Below are 13,335 nucleotides of genomic sequence, written 5' to 3' on the forward strand. Positions count from 1 at the left end.
GGAGGCTGTGACCACTCCTTCAGCACCTTGGTGGACAGAAGCAGTAGGCTGTGCTCAGAGCAGCCCCCCACCAGGTTTCTGGGGTGGGGGTGTGACTGGAGCTTAGAGTGGAGCAGACTGCTTGGGGGTGAAGAGTGCATCCTGAGGTGCATTAGCTGGTTCCAGTCTCAGTTCTGTCACTTGTACATCAGCTGTGAACCTCACAAGTGACTTGAGCTCCACGTAACATGTGCATACCATTCAAACCTGCTACACTTAGCACAGCGCTTGGCCCACCATGTATTTTGTAGCAGAGTCTGCTGTATTCCTCCTTGGCACATAGCTAGATCTTCCCAGGATCTCCTGTAGTTTAGCAGGTGGTATTGACTAAGTTCTGACCCATGGTAGGAAGTGATATGTGATGGCAGATCTAGTCACTTAAGACTTCCTACACATCTGCCTTCATCCTCTTCCACCTCTGGCTTGATACAGATGAGTGAGGAGAACCTGAAAGTCAGGAGTTGAGAATGACAGCGCCACAAGACGGAAAGAACTGGGACTTGCATCGTGGTTTGGAGAAGAGCTATTCACTGACAGGGAAAACCCGTTGGAAACTATTACATGAGACACAAGAAACCTTCATTCTTTTGAGCCACTGGCATTATAGTTTTGTAAGTCACATTGGTTAGCATCATACCATAACTTATCTAGAGAATGATTAAGGACAGTGGACTTGGGGGTGGTTTCTTTGATCTGGCATGAATCGATGTTTATCTCCATGCTCCAGAGTGGACACAGAAACCACTGGCCATTTTCCATATGACATCAGCCCCTGATGAAGTAACATGAGGTGCCCCATGCAGCACAGAAAAAAAAAATCCCCTGCTATGAGTAAACATTTGCAGAATGAATGAATGACCTTCATGCCAACTCTTGAAGACATAAAAGGTTATGATTCATTATTTTATGAACAATCTATCTTGTTTGCTACATATTTTACTTGTATTAAACACTAAATTGAATCAGATAGTATTTCTTTCCCTGTGTAACATTTCTCATAAAGTCTTCTGGCACAGGATATTATTATTTCATTAACATGAAACAATATATGTTGATATTGACAAGAAGTTGATATATTAACCTGAAAAGCTCCCCTTTCCCTAGCTGCCAAGTTTCTGATCATTTGAATGTCCTCTGCCCCTGAAACAATAGCCAAAAATGAGACAATAAGTCCCTTTGTCCCTCTGCCATGTGCCTTCTTCATGATCGCATGGCAATCCCATGGGGAACCATGGTGGGTCACTCTCTTTGAAGCTTTCTGGGGCACTCAAGCAGCTTACACATCATAAGCCTTTTTCAGCTTCAAGACAGCTTTTGACTTCATGTTAAACATGTGAATCATATGCTAAGCTGTCATGTTGGGTGGGAATTCTTTGTCCTAATTCACTGCAAGTCCACCTTTTTCATGAATATGTCACATCTATTTCCTGTCAATAAGAAAGTAATTTCTAACTTCCTGTGGAACACATTTTTCTAAGACCAATTCAAAGACATCCCTCGACACCCTGTCTTGATGAATAAAGAATTGGATGTTGAAATGTTGCTTTGATGGATGCTCATCTTCTGTAGCCTCCACACCTAAATCTCAGAACCCTAGAAACCCCAGAATCTTTGTGGGCCTCTGGAGACCATGTTTCAGGAGTTTAGAATTCAGACCATGTGGCCTTCCAAATGGTCAACTGTACTCTCCAATCAACATTGCAAGGAAACCATATTGAAAAATGTATACCATGCAGGCAAAAGCATACAGACAATTTCCCCATAAATATGAAACTATTGGAAAAAATCAAATAATGGAAGATGTCACGCAACATTTTCCTTTTCCATTTAGAAGATCTGAAAAGTCTAATTTGAAATTTAGGTTAGTTCAATTTTATCAACTTACTTGAGTTTGAGGTAAGATTTTCACGGCAAGTATAGTTTTTTTGTCAAATTTTTCCTTCCCTCTGGCATGGTCGTGGATATTTTGCTAGACCATAAACATTGCCTGCTGAGCATCATTTATGACTGGTCTGTGACTAGTTTGGAGAATATGTGCATGGGCTTTCTTAAAAGAATCAGCATTTCAGGTCAGAATGTCAGCATTTGTTCATTCAAGCAGCAAGCCCAGCCAATTGGCAATGACCCCATGACACTAAAATATTAATATGAAGAAACAATCTATTTTTCATCTAAGGTAGTTGTAGCAGATCTGCCAAGGAGCTCTCTCTGCTCCGTTATTCATTCATACTGTGTGGAATCCATCGAATTCCATCTATGTATTGCCCTGTAGGGAAAAATCACGGTGGCTTTCATCCAGCGAGTCTTGGCAGACTCCTGCTATACATTGTTATTTGATTAAAGATTTGGCATATAACTAAGGTAAGCCTTTTTATGGCATTATCCAGAATGAGCTTCCTCATAAATGACATACCCCTCAAAGAATGCTTCCAAAGAGGCTGTCATAAGGCTTTCCATGGATAGAAATTTGATGTGCAGCCTGCTTACTTTATTTCATAAACCTAGTAGAATACCACTAACCCACTCCAGCATTTCTCAAACTTGGGCCTGGACCTCCTGGATGTGCAGGTGGGAAAATCCACAGAGGCTCTCTAAGAGCCAGAGAGCTGTTTTGCGGTAGTTGGTGCAGGTTGTAGTAGATTGCAGAAGAATGAATGAAAGGAGAAATGCTCTATTCTGGGCCCACCTCCTTTTCCATTATGCCTAGATTTTTGACTCAGCTGTAAGGGTAAGAGGAAGCCTAGAGGAAAAGTGATCCAAGCAGCTGTTGGCCATGGGAAGCCTGTAAGAAAAGCTAAGGAGCCTTTTGGGAAATGGAGAGTTGTCAAGTGTTGAGAGATCTGTGAAGTCATGGGGTTCTGCCTAAAAGGACACAGCAAATTTTAAGGACTCTGCCTGTTCAAGAGGCCTTCAAGTCATTCAGGATGACTGAGTCAGCCCTATCTGGTCAGGCTCAGTCCTGCAGGAGACCTTACTGCTGGGGAGGAAGCCAGTGCAGCCTTCCTGAGCAAGTCACTGAGAGACGCAGAGCCAGAAGACAGTCCTGGCCCGAAACTCAAACAGCCTGGCTCCATCTCCTTTCCAGACTCCTCTCATTGCACATTGCCCAAAATATTCCCTCCAGTTCAGCAAGACAGGAACCTCTAAAAGGTGGACATCAGCAATACTGGAAGCTATCTTTAAGGTCAGAGATTAAGTTCCCTTCTGCAAATAAAGTCTTAATGGGACTGTCTGGGAAGTTTCGCTTGAGATAGCAAAGATACCACAAGCATTTGGGACCAAGGAGTTCCAAGTAGAGTAGCCACAACTCCCAGACTACAAGAATTTTCCAGGCAGAGTTTCACAAAGTCTCATATCCCTCTGGGGCTCTCGGTTCAGCAAAGTCAAAAACACCTTCACACGCCAAAGGCAGGAGATGCCCCTTGCGCCCCAGGGCTCTCCCACAGACACTGTAAAGCCAGCTTTTGGGCTTCATATCCTCCTACTACAGGAAGGACCCCACTAAGAGGGCCTATGATCAGCCAGTAGGTGGGCTGCTAGGCTTGCCTTTCAACCCCATAGGTGCTGGAGATATAAAATGAACACTGCAGTTGAAATGCTTTAGTGATTTTTTTAAACTTATTTTTTCTCTCTTAGCTCCACTTACCATACACACCGGTAAAGGATGAGTGAGAGAGGGAAATTTCATTTTCTGAAATTGCACTTATGAATTTCTATCCTTGAACAATGACGTTTTGAAAGTTTGGGTAGATGGTTCAAGCTTCCAAAATCTCCACCTCGTGTCAATTCTAATTTTAGAGCCACTTTGGAACTATCTGGGGATGGGAAAGTATTTGAAATCAGGGATACCCCCAGAAAATCCAAGCCTCATGGCCTAATAAATCCCTGCTTCTTGTCACACGAGAGCTGGCATGGGTCAGCAAGGGCATGGGGACAGGAACTGTACTTATACTTGTCCCAAGGGCCTCAGGGATGCCTTCCCTCACACTGCCTTTGGGTCTCTCTCCAGCTTCCTGCCTTTGACTTTCCCCAGATTCTCTGTCCCATAGAATTCTTTTTTCTTCCCCAAGTTAAATTGCTTAACTTTGTTTTTTAAATTGAGTTATAATTGACATACAACATTATGTTAGTTTCAGGTATACAATGTGATGCAATATTTGTATCTGTTGTGAAGTGATCACCACCAAAAGTCTATTTAACGTTCTTCACCACACATAGTTATGGAAGTTTTTCTTCTGATGAGAACTTTTTTTTTTTTAAATGTTTTATTTATTTCTAGGAGACAGAGAGAGAGACAGTGTGAGCAGGGGAGGATCAGAGAGAGAGGGAGTCACAGACTGAAACAGGCTCCAGGCTCTGAGCTGGCAGTCAGCACAGAGCCCGACGCGGGGCTCGAACCCACAGACCGCGAGATCATGACCTAAGTGAAAGTCGGACGCTTAACCGACTAAGCCACCCAGGCGCCCCATCTTCTGATGAGAACTTTTAGGATCTAGTCTCTTACCAACTTTCCTATATGCAATACAGTATTATAGCTAGAGTCACCATGCTGTACCTTACATCTGCATGGCTTATTTCTTTTATAACTGGAAGTACCTTTTGGCTCCCTTTACTCCTTTCTACTCACCCCAAAATCTGTTCTCTGTAGCTATGAGCTCAGTTTTTTGGAATTTTTTTTAAGATTCCACATAAAAGTGAGATCATACAGTATTTATCTTTCTCAGTCTGACTTATTTCTCTCAGCATAATGCCTGCAAGGTCCACCCATGTTGTTGCAAATGGCAAGATTTATTTCTTTTTATGGCTGAGTAATATTCCATTGTGTACATATACTACATCTTCTTTATACATCCATCCATCATGGACACTAGGGTTGCTTTCATACCTTGACTATCGTACATAATCCTGCAGCGAACATGGGGGTGCATATATCTTTTCAAGTTAGAGTTTCCATTTGCTTTGGATAAATACCCAGAAGTGGGATTTCTGGGTCATGTGGTAGTTCTATTTTTTAAATTTTTTTAGGAACCTCCATACTGTTTTCCATAGTGGCTACTGCAATTTACATTCCCACCAACAGTGCACAAGAATTCCTTTTACTTCACATCCTTGCCAACACTTATTTCTCGTCTTTTTGATAATAGCTATTTTGACAGGTGTGAGGCGATATCTCATTGTGGTTTTGATTTGCATTTCCCTGATGGTTAGTGATGATGAGCCCTTTTTCCTGTACCTGTTGGCCATCTGTATGTCTTCTTTGGGAAAATATCTATTCATATTTTGCCTATTTTTTAGTCAGATTGTATTTTGTTCTGTTTTGTTTTGTTTTTTGTTTTCAAGTTTTATAAGTTTTTTTATGTTTTATATATTAACCCCTTACCAGATACGATTCACAAATATCTTCTCCCATTCAGTAGGTCGCCTTTTAATTTTGTTGATGATTTCCTTTGCTATGCAGAAGTTTCTTGGTTTGATGCAGTCCACTTGTTAAATTTTTGCTTTTATTGAATGTCACATGGACTTCTTGAAAGCATGAGCTTAAGGGTCATGCAGGCTCCACCACTGACTGGCCAGTGACTTGATTCATTTTACCTAAATCCTCTAAACCTGTGCTTTCTTGGTACATAGTCAATCCTCAGTAAATCTTAGCCTTTATTAATTTCAGTCTTCCTGTAGATTCTGAATCAAATGAGTACTAGGCACAGGAATCAGAGATCCAAACACCAGATGATTTTCAGGGAAAGCTGAGATGGAGATCAAAGCAATTTCCCACTCTTTTCTGTTAGGCTGAGACTTTGGGATGCACTAAAGGGGAGAGATGGGGCTGCAAAGAGGTCATTGCCCACCAGACACATGGACCAATGACTTGTAGAAGAAAGTGTGCCTGGGAACTCAGGACAGAGTGCAGTGGCTCAGGCAGTGCCCAGGTTTGTTTAGTACCTGGAAGCAGAGGTGATGGGAGAAAGCTTGTAGCCAGAAGATAGGTTCAAGGTGAAAAAGGGACAAAGAGATAGAAAGACCTAGGCCATGCATCTTCCCATGGAAAAGACAGAACTCATCTTGTGTGTGAGCAGGAATGCAGGAAAGGGGACAGAATACTCCTTCTTTTGCTTGTGGCGGTGTGTTCATTATTGTTCTCCTCTTTGGCTGAGGATGACGACACAAGGGCCCTTCTTACAAAGAGAGACTTTAGTTCCCTCAAACAGGTATGGGAACCACCAAGAATGTGTGCTCAGGAAGGGAGTGGATCCCAGAAGTTGTCATTAGGGTATGGTCCCCTCCTGCACAAGGGGCACTTGTTTCCTGGGGTCCCTTCCCCCACCCTTTCTGTCTCTCCTCCTAGTGTCTTCCTCATTTCTGCCCCCCTCAAAGAATCCTCCAGCTCTGAAGTGAACAAAGATGGAGTCTGAGATGCGTGCATGGAATCTTTGAGCCAGGCCACAAGAAATGTTGAAGGCCTGGGAGAAAGGCCCCAGCCCAGGTAATGCTCATCCTCAGAAACTGTCAAAAGGAGGGGCACACTGATAAGGTTCCCCATAAAATATGCAGGGGAGTGTAAGATAATATCCTAATGCTTCATCCCGGACAACACTATCTTCTTTCTTTAGACCTCTTACCCAGCAACTAATCCACGTAACAAATACCGGTAGGTTGAGGGACCATTTCATGAAGAAAGCTCCTCTCCATATGGATCAGGGCCACTGGGATGCAGGCAAGGCCAGGCCTTCCCAGATGTCCTCTGAACAGCCAGAAGCTCTCAGTTCTCCATATCGTCCTTCCCAAAGGCCTCTTCTTTCTCATTTGGCATCGTTGAGGCCCCTAAATGTCACTTGCTCTTTTTCCCTTGGTTGATTTTTCCCTTTCAAAACAAAAGTTCCTTCAAGCAACTGCACTTCCACCAGGAGAAAATTCTCAAGTGCTTCCAGCTCTGAAAAACAGAAAATGCTTCAAAATAAAACCCATTGTTAGGCTGTCCAGGAGCTTCTGCTCAGGGTGGGAGATGGGGAAGCAAGGGCGGTGGGGTGGAGAGAGTCACTCCTTCAAAGGCCTTTCCATCTGGAAAGGGCAGTGCATGGGGGTGTTTGGAAAACCCTGGGCACAGGAAATGTGAACTCTTAAAAAACAAACAAACAAGCCAAACAACAAAAGAAAACTGCATTATTATCCCAAAGTGATCTGAATGGAACCACATGTGTCTTCTGGGTGAACAGAGCCCTGGGCCTGTTCTTTGTGCCCTGGCCAAGCCCGTCCTTCCTTGAATTTGAAACAGGCAGCCCTGGGCAGACCCACACTGCAGGCTCCCCACCTCAGCCCCCTGGGACCACTTTCCTGTGTCCTTCTTACCAGGGGCTACCTCCCGCCCTGTGAGACCCCTTCACATCATGGCTTGTTGGATGAGCTCCTTCACCAACCTGTGGGTGAGAGACAGGCCTCTTGGGCAAGGCTACAGTCTCACCTGGGAAAGCTTGGAGTCAGGTGTAGGATTTGGGCAGGAAGAAGGAGGAGTCAGAGTATGGGGCACCAGCCACCAGGCTGTGTGCAGGGGGTGGGGGGTTGGCATATCCTTTGCAAAGCCATTCTCCTCAGGAGTGTGGGACAAACCCGAAGCGGCTTTTATCCAACCACCTGCTTTCAGCCATGTTCTCCATTCCCCAGTCAGAGCTGCTTCTTGGTTTAGAGTAACAACTTCTATTTGGAGAAAATAATGTTTTAGCTTTGGTACCTAGACCAAAGGGCTTTTCTTACCTTGTGTTTTCCCAGTGAAATGGTGCCATTAGAGACCATTTGAGCTGGAAGGGATCTTAGAACTCACCCAGGCCAGCTTTTCCACCTTACATACAAGGAAATGCAGTGTGACGTCAAAGGGACAAGTGGTCCTGGCTCCTGACTTTCCCAGGCCTCCGTGCAGGCTCTCTCCCCTGGGCCACACCTCTCACTGCAGCTGTTGTCAGCTGTGGTACTTTGCATTCCGGCCGTAATATTTGCAACATGGTGACGGTGCCCCTGTGGGTCTCTCCAGGTAGAGTGTGAGGTCACTCATGCCTCTGTACACAATGTGTGTTTAACAAATGATCTGAATGGTAGGCACCACAGCCTAACTCACCCGGTGTCCCCATCAGGTCTGACCTGCCCTTCTTGGATAACCTTCTCTCTGAACCCTTCGATGTGGCCTTTAATGCTCCCCAGATGTTCTACGGAAGCAGCCAGGAGAACCAGGCCCCAGAAGGGAAGCATCAGTCCACAAGCCAGAGGCCTCAGAACTATCTTTGCACAGAGGTGCCTCGAGCCAAATGAGAGTTTCTGGAATTTTAACACATGACACAGATTCAACAGAGTTGATTGGATGGGATGTCAGTGTAATTCACAGGAAGAAAAATGTCTTAAGGAAAAGTGTGTTTGGCAAATTCTCTGAGCAGTAAACAAGTAAGTAAATTAAACAGCAGACTTCAGGGGCACCAACCAGTAAACTCAAGTCAGGTCAGCTTCTCTAATCCGGTGAATTCTCTTATTCTATTCTGTGCCCCAAGAATGCATTTGTCCAGAGGGAGAGGTGACTCCAGGACAACCAAAGGAAAAGGTTTCTGAAGACTTATTATTTCTTTCATAGTTTATTGTCAAGTTGTATTGTCACCGTATAACACCCAGTGCGCATTCCAACAAGTGCCCTCCTCCATGCCCATCACCCTCCCTCCCCTTTCCACCCCCATCAGCTCTCAGTTTGTTCTCAGTATTCAAGAGTCTCTCATGGTTTGCCTCCCTCCCTCTCCCCAACTATTTTTTCCCTTTTCCTCCCTCATGGTCCTCCATTAAGTTTCTCCTAATCCTTCTATAAGTGGAAGCATATGGTATCTGTCTTTCTCTGTCTGACTTATTTCGCTCATCATAACACCCTCAAGTTCCATCCACGTTGCTACACATGGCCAGACTTCATTCTTTCTCATTGCCATGTAGTATTCCATTGTATAGATAAACCACATCTTCTTGGTTCATTCATAAGTTGATGGACACTTAAGCTCTTTCCATGATTTGGCTATTGTTGAGAGTGCTGCTATGAACATTGGGGTACATGTGCCCTTATGCATCAGCACTCCTGTATCCCTAGGGTAAATTCCTAGCAGTGCTATTGCTGGGTCATAGGGGAGTTTTACTGTTAATTTTTTGAGGAGCCTCCACACTGTTTTCCAGAGGGGCTGCACCATTTTACATTCCCACCAACAGTGTAGGAGGGTGCCCATTTCTCCACATCCTCGCCAGCATCTAGAGTCTCCTGATTTGTTCATTTTAGACACTCTAACTGGCGTGAGGTGGTATCTCGGTGTGGTTTTGATTTGTATTTCCCTGATGATGAGGAATACTGAGCATCAGTTCATGTGTCTGTTGGCCATCTGGATGTCAGAGGACTTTTTAAAATGATGTTTTTAAAAAACCGGACAGCAAAGAGTTCCTACGGAATATATACGGAGATATAAAAAGGCACCAGACTGCAGTGACCTGAAGGATTCTGTCCCAGTTCAGGGAAGGTTTGTAAATGGGAAGCTTCTGGTCGGCCTGTTCACAGAACTAGCTGGAGAAGACCTGAGCTAAGGAGACAAACCCCAGGCTCCAGTCACAACCCACCCACCACTCTGTCATTTGCGAGTGACTCACCTGTGCTTCCATCCTTTCTCACCTGTGAAATACAACATGCCAGTCCACCTCATGTGGCTACTATGAAGATCGAAGGGAATGCTCATGTGAACGTGTTCAAAAATGCTGAAGCATGATAAAAATCAAGCAATATGGCTCCATATGACTGGCTGGCAACTGAAAAAAGTAATGAAAATTATATTCTCCTTACATGAAGAAATACTGCTAGTATTTGTGAAGCATTCTTCAAACTTAGTCATCACTGAAGTAGATCTCTGTATCTCTAGAAGCCTAAGAATAAAGCTCTCTTGCAGATGCATGAGAATCTAGTTGTGGCCTGAATTTGGCTTTCCCACCTCTCTGACAGAAGTGAGGCAATTGTGGTCACTATGGCTTTGTCCCAGGAATCCTAATCCAGACTGTATCTAATGATTTTTACAGCATAGCTGGCAGCAAAGTTTTAAAACATTTTTCCCCCAATTCCTCCAGAGGAGGAATGCCCTTTGTATGGACTGAAAAGCTTGGCCCAGCGGAAAGTTGCGAAGCTCACAGGGATAGCCACCTACCTCTTCCCTGTATCATTCAGGTGTATACAAGTTGGAACACCATACACATTGATCAACTCCATTGATTTGGGGTTCCTCTGCATTCTGTGCTTGCCCTTTGGGGGCTCTAAGTTAAGGCTGCCCACACCCTTGACTGAGTGGAAGGGTTTCCTGAAAGGAGGGTCTTTCTCTCTCCAGGGCCAGTTATGTGTTTTTTTCTACATGGATTCTCTTCTATTAACCCTCAAATTTAATCAATTCTTATTAACATGATTCCCTGTTCTCCACCGCACAACCGGGAATTAAGGAGAGTGTCTGTACATATTCCTGAGGAAGAGATCAAGAGGACACCAACATCCCTAGACCCATAATGCGGTCAGAGCAATGAGCTATCCAAGGACAGGTGAACCTTGGAGATGTGACCTCTGAGCTACAGCTGCCCCCCACCCCAAGCCAAACTAGAGGATCTGTGATGGGCTTTATTAAGATGACCTGAAGGTATGGGGTGCCTGGATTGCTCAGTCAGTTAAGCATGTGACTCTTGTAAAATAGTAGCTAAGTCATTCAGTATCAAAGTATGAGATTAGCAGTGAAAATCAGGGCTTAGTAGGTACCCCCTCAAATCCTTCTCTCTGTCTCCACCCCCTCCATGAAAAGAAGAAAATAGCAGAGCCTGCCAGACTTTGTGAAATGCAGCATTGCACGCAGCCATGTCATAAAGGATCCTGCAAGAGCTAAATATCTGAGAAGCAATTCAAATGCTATTGACTTAACAGAAACCGACCAGGCTGCTTTTATGAACAAATCTAAATCATACTACATACTTCAGGGCTGGTTTTAAAAAGAGGCTCCAGGACCTTTTGCTCTTAAAGAGCCACGTGCTTCTACACACTCAAGCCGGGCTGCAGTGGACGTGTCCCATCTGTGAGTGCCTCTGGTCTGTCTCCTAGAGCGCAATGCTAGGCTAAGGGCTTGTGTTAAATGGATCCCCAAGTGCTCACTTGACACATTTTCTTCTTTTACACTCTTAATGTCTGCATTTACCTCAACTGGTTTGGTGGGTTCAAACCACAGAAACTGGCCAGGTAGGGACTTGTTTATAACATAGCCCCCAACATACAAAACCAACATGGATGCAGCTTGGCTGTGCTCTCAGATCCCTGGTTTAGGGCTTCAGGGGCCCTGGCAGGGTCTGGGCCTAATAGCAGAAAATAGAAGGAAGCTAACACATGGGCCAGTGGGGGTGCAGCTTCTGGGAATGACCGGTTGCAATCTGGGGTCATGGGGAGGTGGGCAGGGGAATGTAGGGGAGTGGTCTACTCAGAAAGACTAAAGCTCCAGACACAGGAGAGGGTCTTACTTCTTCTAAGATGTTTGGAGGACTTGGAGAAAATTTGATTTCAAAGTCTGACACCAGAACGGAGGCATGGTTTTCAACTCGGGCAGGAATTCACACAGTCCTGACGAAGTCCTGGCAGGGAGGAAATAACTCACCTCACCTGCCTGCTCTGGGAGATCAAACGCTCCCTTCACCCTGGGGGTATCCGTCTGGGGGCCAGGTCCCATGGACTTCTTCACAACCTCATCATTCTTTCCAGAGTGGACCCAGCTCTGCATGCTGTGTGGAAACTGCCTGCTTACAAAACACTCTGACCATTGCCAGATGTGGGCACCTGGCCAGCTTTTACATAATTCAGCCTTTTCTTTGCTCAAGATGGTACAATTTAAAGGAGCCTTAGAAGTTAATGTGTTTTAACCTCCTCCCCACCTCACTTCACGCTTCTCCTCATCTTTGCAGTGGACTCTCTCACCCAAGCACACGGTGGCACGGTATTGTGCGTGCTAGAGACATCAGTACATGCGGCTAGAAAGAACAAGACCACGCATTTCCCGTAAGCTTGCTCAAAACTAAAACAAAAATAACTGGGAAGATTTGCTGTCTGCCTCCCGTTGCCCAGGCCTTATTTTCTACATGTCTCTCCCCAGAGTTGTCAGCTCTCGAATACCCAGTTGAGAAGCTCAGTGCTCAGGAATGTGAGAGGGGATGCAAAGCCCAGCATGGTGGAAGAAGATCAATTTTATTCCTGTCATCAGAAGTAATCTTTTATAACTTAAAGTTACTCTTCTCATGTAAGAAGATCAAAGTAGTGCACAAAGCCCTGTTAAATGAACGCCGACAAATGTATATTTGAAAGTCAGAGCTGAGTTGGGGCTTTCCCGCTGATCAAGCAAGGTCATAGGTTCTGGGAATTTTAATTCCCATTTCATTTCTTCATTAAAGTGAGTGGGTCACATTGCTTTTTATGAGGATTCAAGCCATGCTTGCTTTTGTCATCTGGGTCTCATCTGAAAGGCTGTAGGTCAGGGGAAGCCACAACTTTTCTCTGAGACATATGCTCAAGCATGTATGTTCAGGGATACATATATCTCTGATGTATGGAGATGGCAGGATCAATCTCTCCCCTCCTTCCCTCTCTTTCTCCCTCTCTCTCTCTCTCTCTCTCTCACACACACACACACACACACACACACACACACACACACACACACCAGTTGACTCAACCTCTCCCAATTAGAACAGAATGTCAAAACTCAACTGGTATTTTATTTTTCCCTCTTTGTTGACTACGTCCAACTGCAAGGAGCCAGCAGAATCTGCCCCCCATACATGGGAAACAGAATGTGCAAGTTCTCAGGCACTGCACTGTATTGAGGGAGAGAAGTTTGTTTCAAAATGTGAATACAAAGTTAGCATTTACCTAGCAATCTCCAGGCACCTTACACTGGCCATGAATTTTTCTTGAAACTATCTTACTACTGATAAATAATTGGGCTGGTAAATAATCCTGAGGGTTTCTGTCAGTTTAGTCAAGATTAAAACCAGCTTTTTACCTATTTTCAAAATGCACACACAGTTTTAGGGGGCTGAAAAATATTCAGAAGGATGTTATTTTGATCTGCATTTTGGAGTTCATATATCTGAACATCTGTTTCTCTAAACTAGCTTAGAAGTGGAATGGACAAGACTCCTGTCTAGGGTTTCTGTACTGGCCAGTGGCAGGGAGGCTGAGAATCATCCTTTAGATGTATATCCAGCTTGATTTTGTAGACCAGTTTCAGGCTG

Source organism: Hyaena hyaena, unplaced genomic scaffold (assembly GCF_003009895.1).
Source record: "Hyaena hyaena isolate Hyena2069 unplaced genomic scaffold, ASM300989v1 scaffold_1699, whole genome shotgun sequence".
Classification (NCBI taxonomy): Eukaryota; Metazoa; Chordata; class Mammalia; order Carnivora; family Hyaenidae; genus Hyaena; species Hyaena hyaena.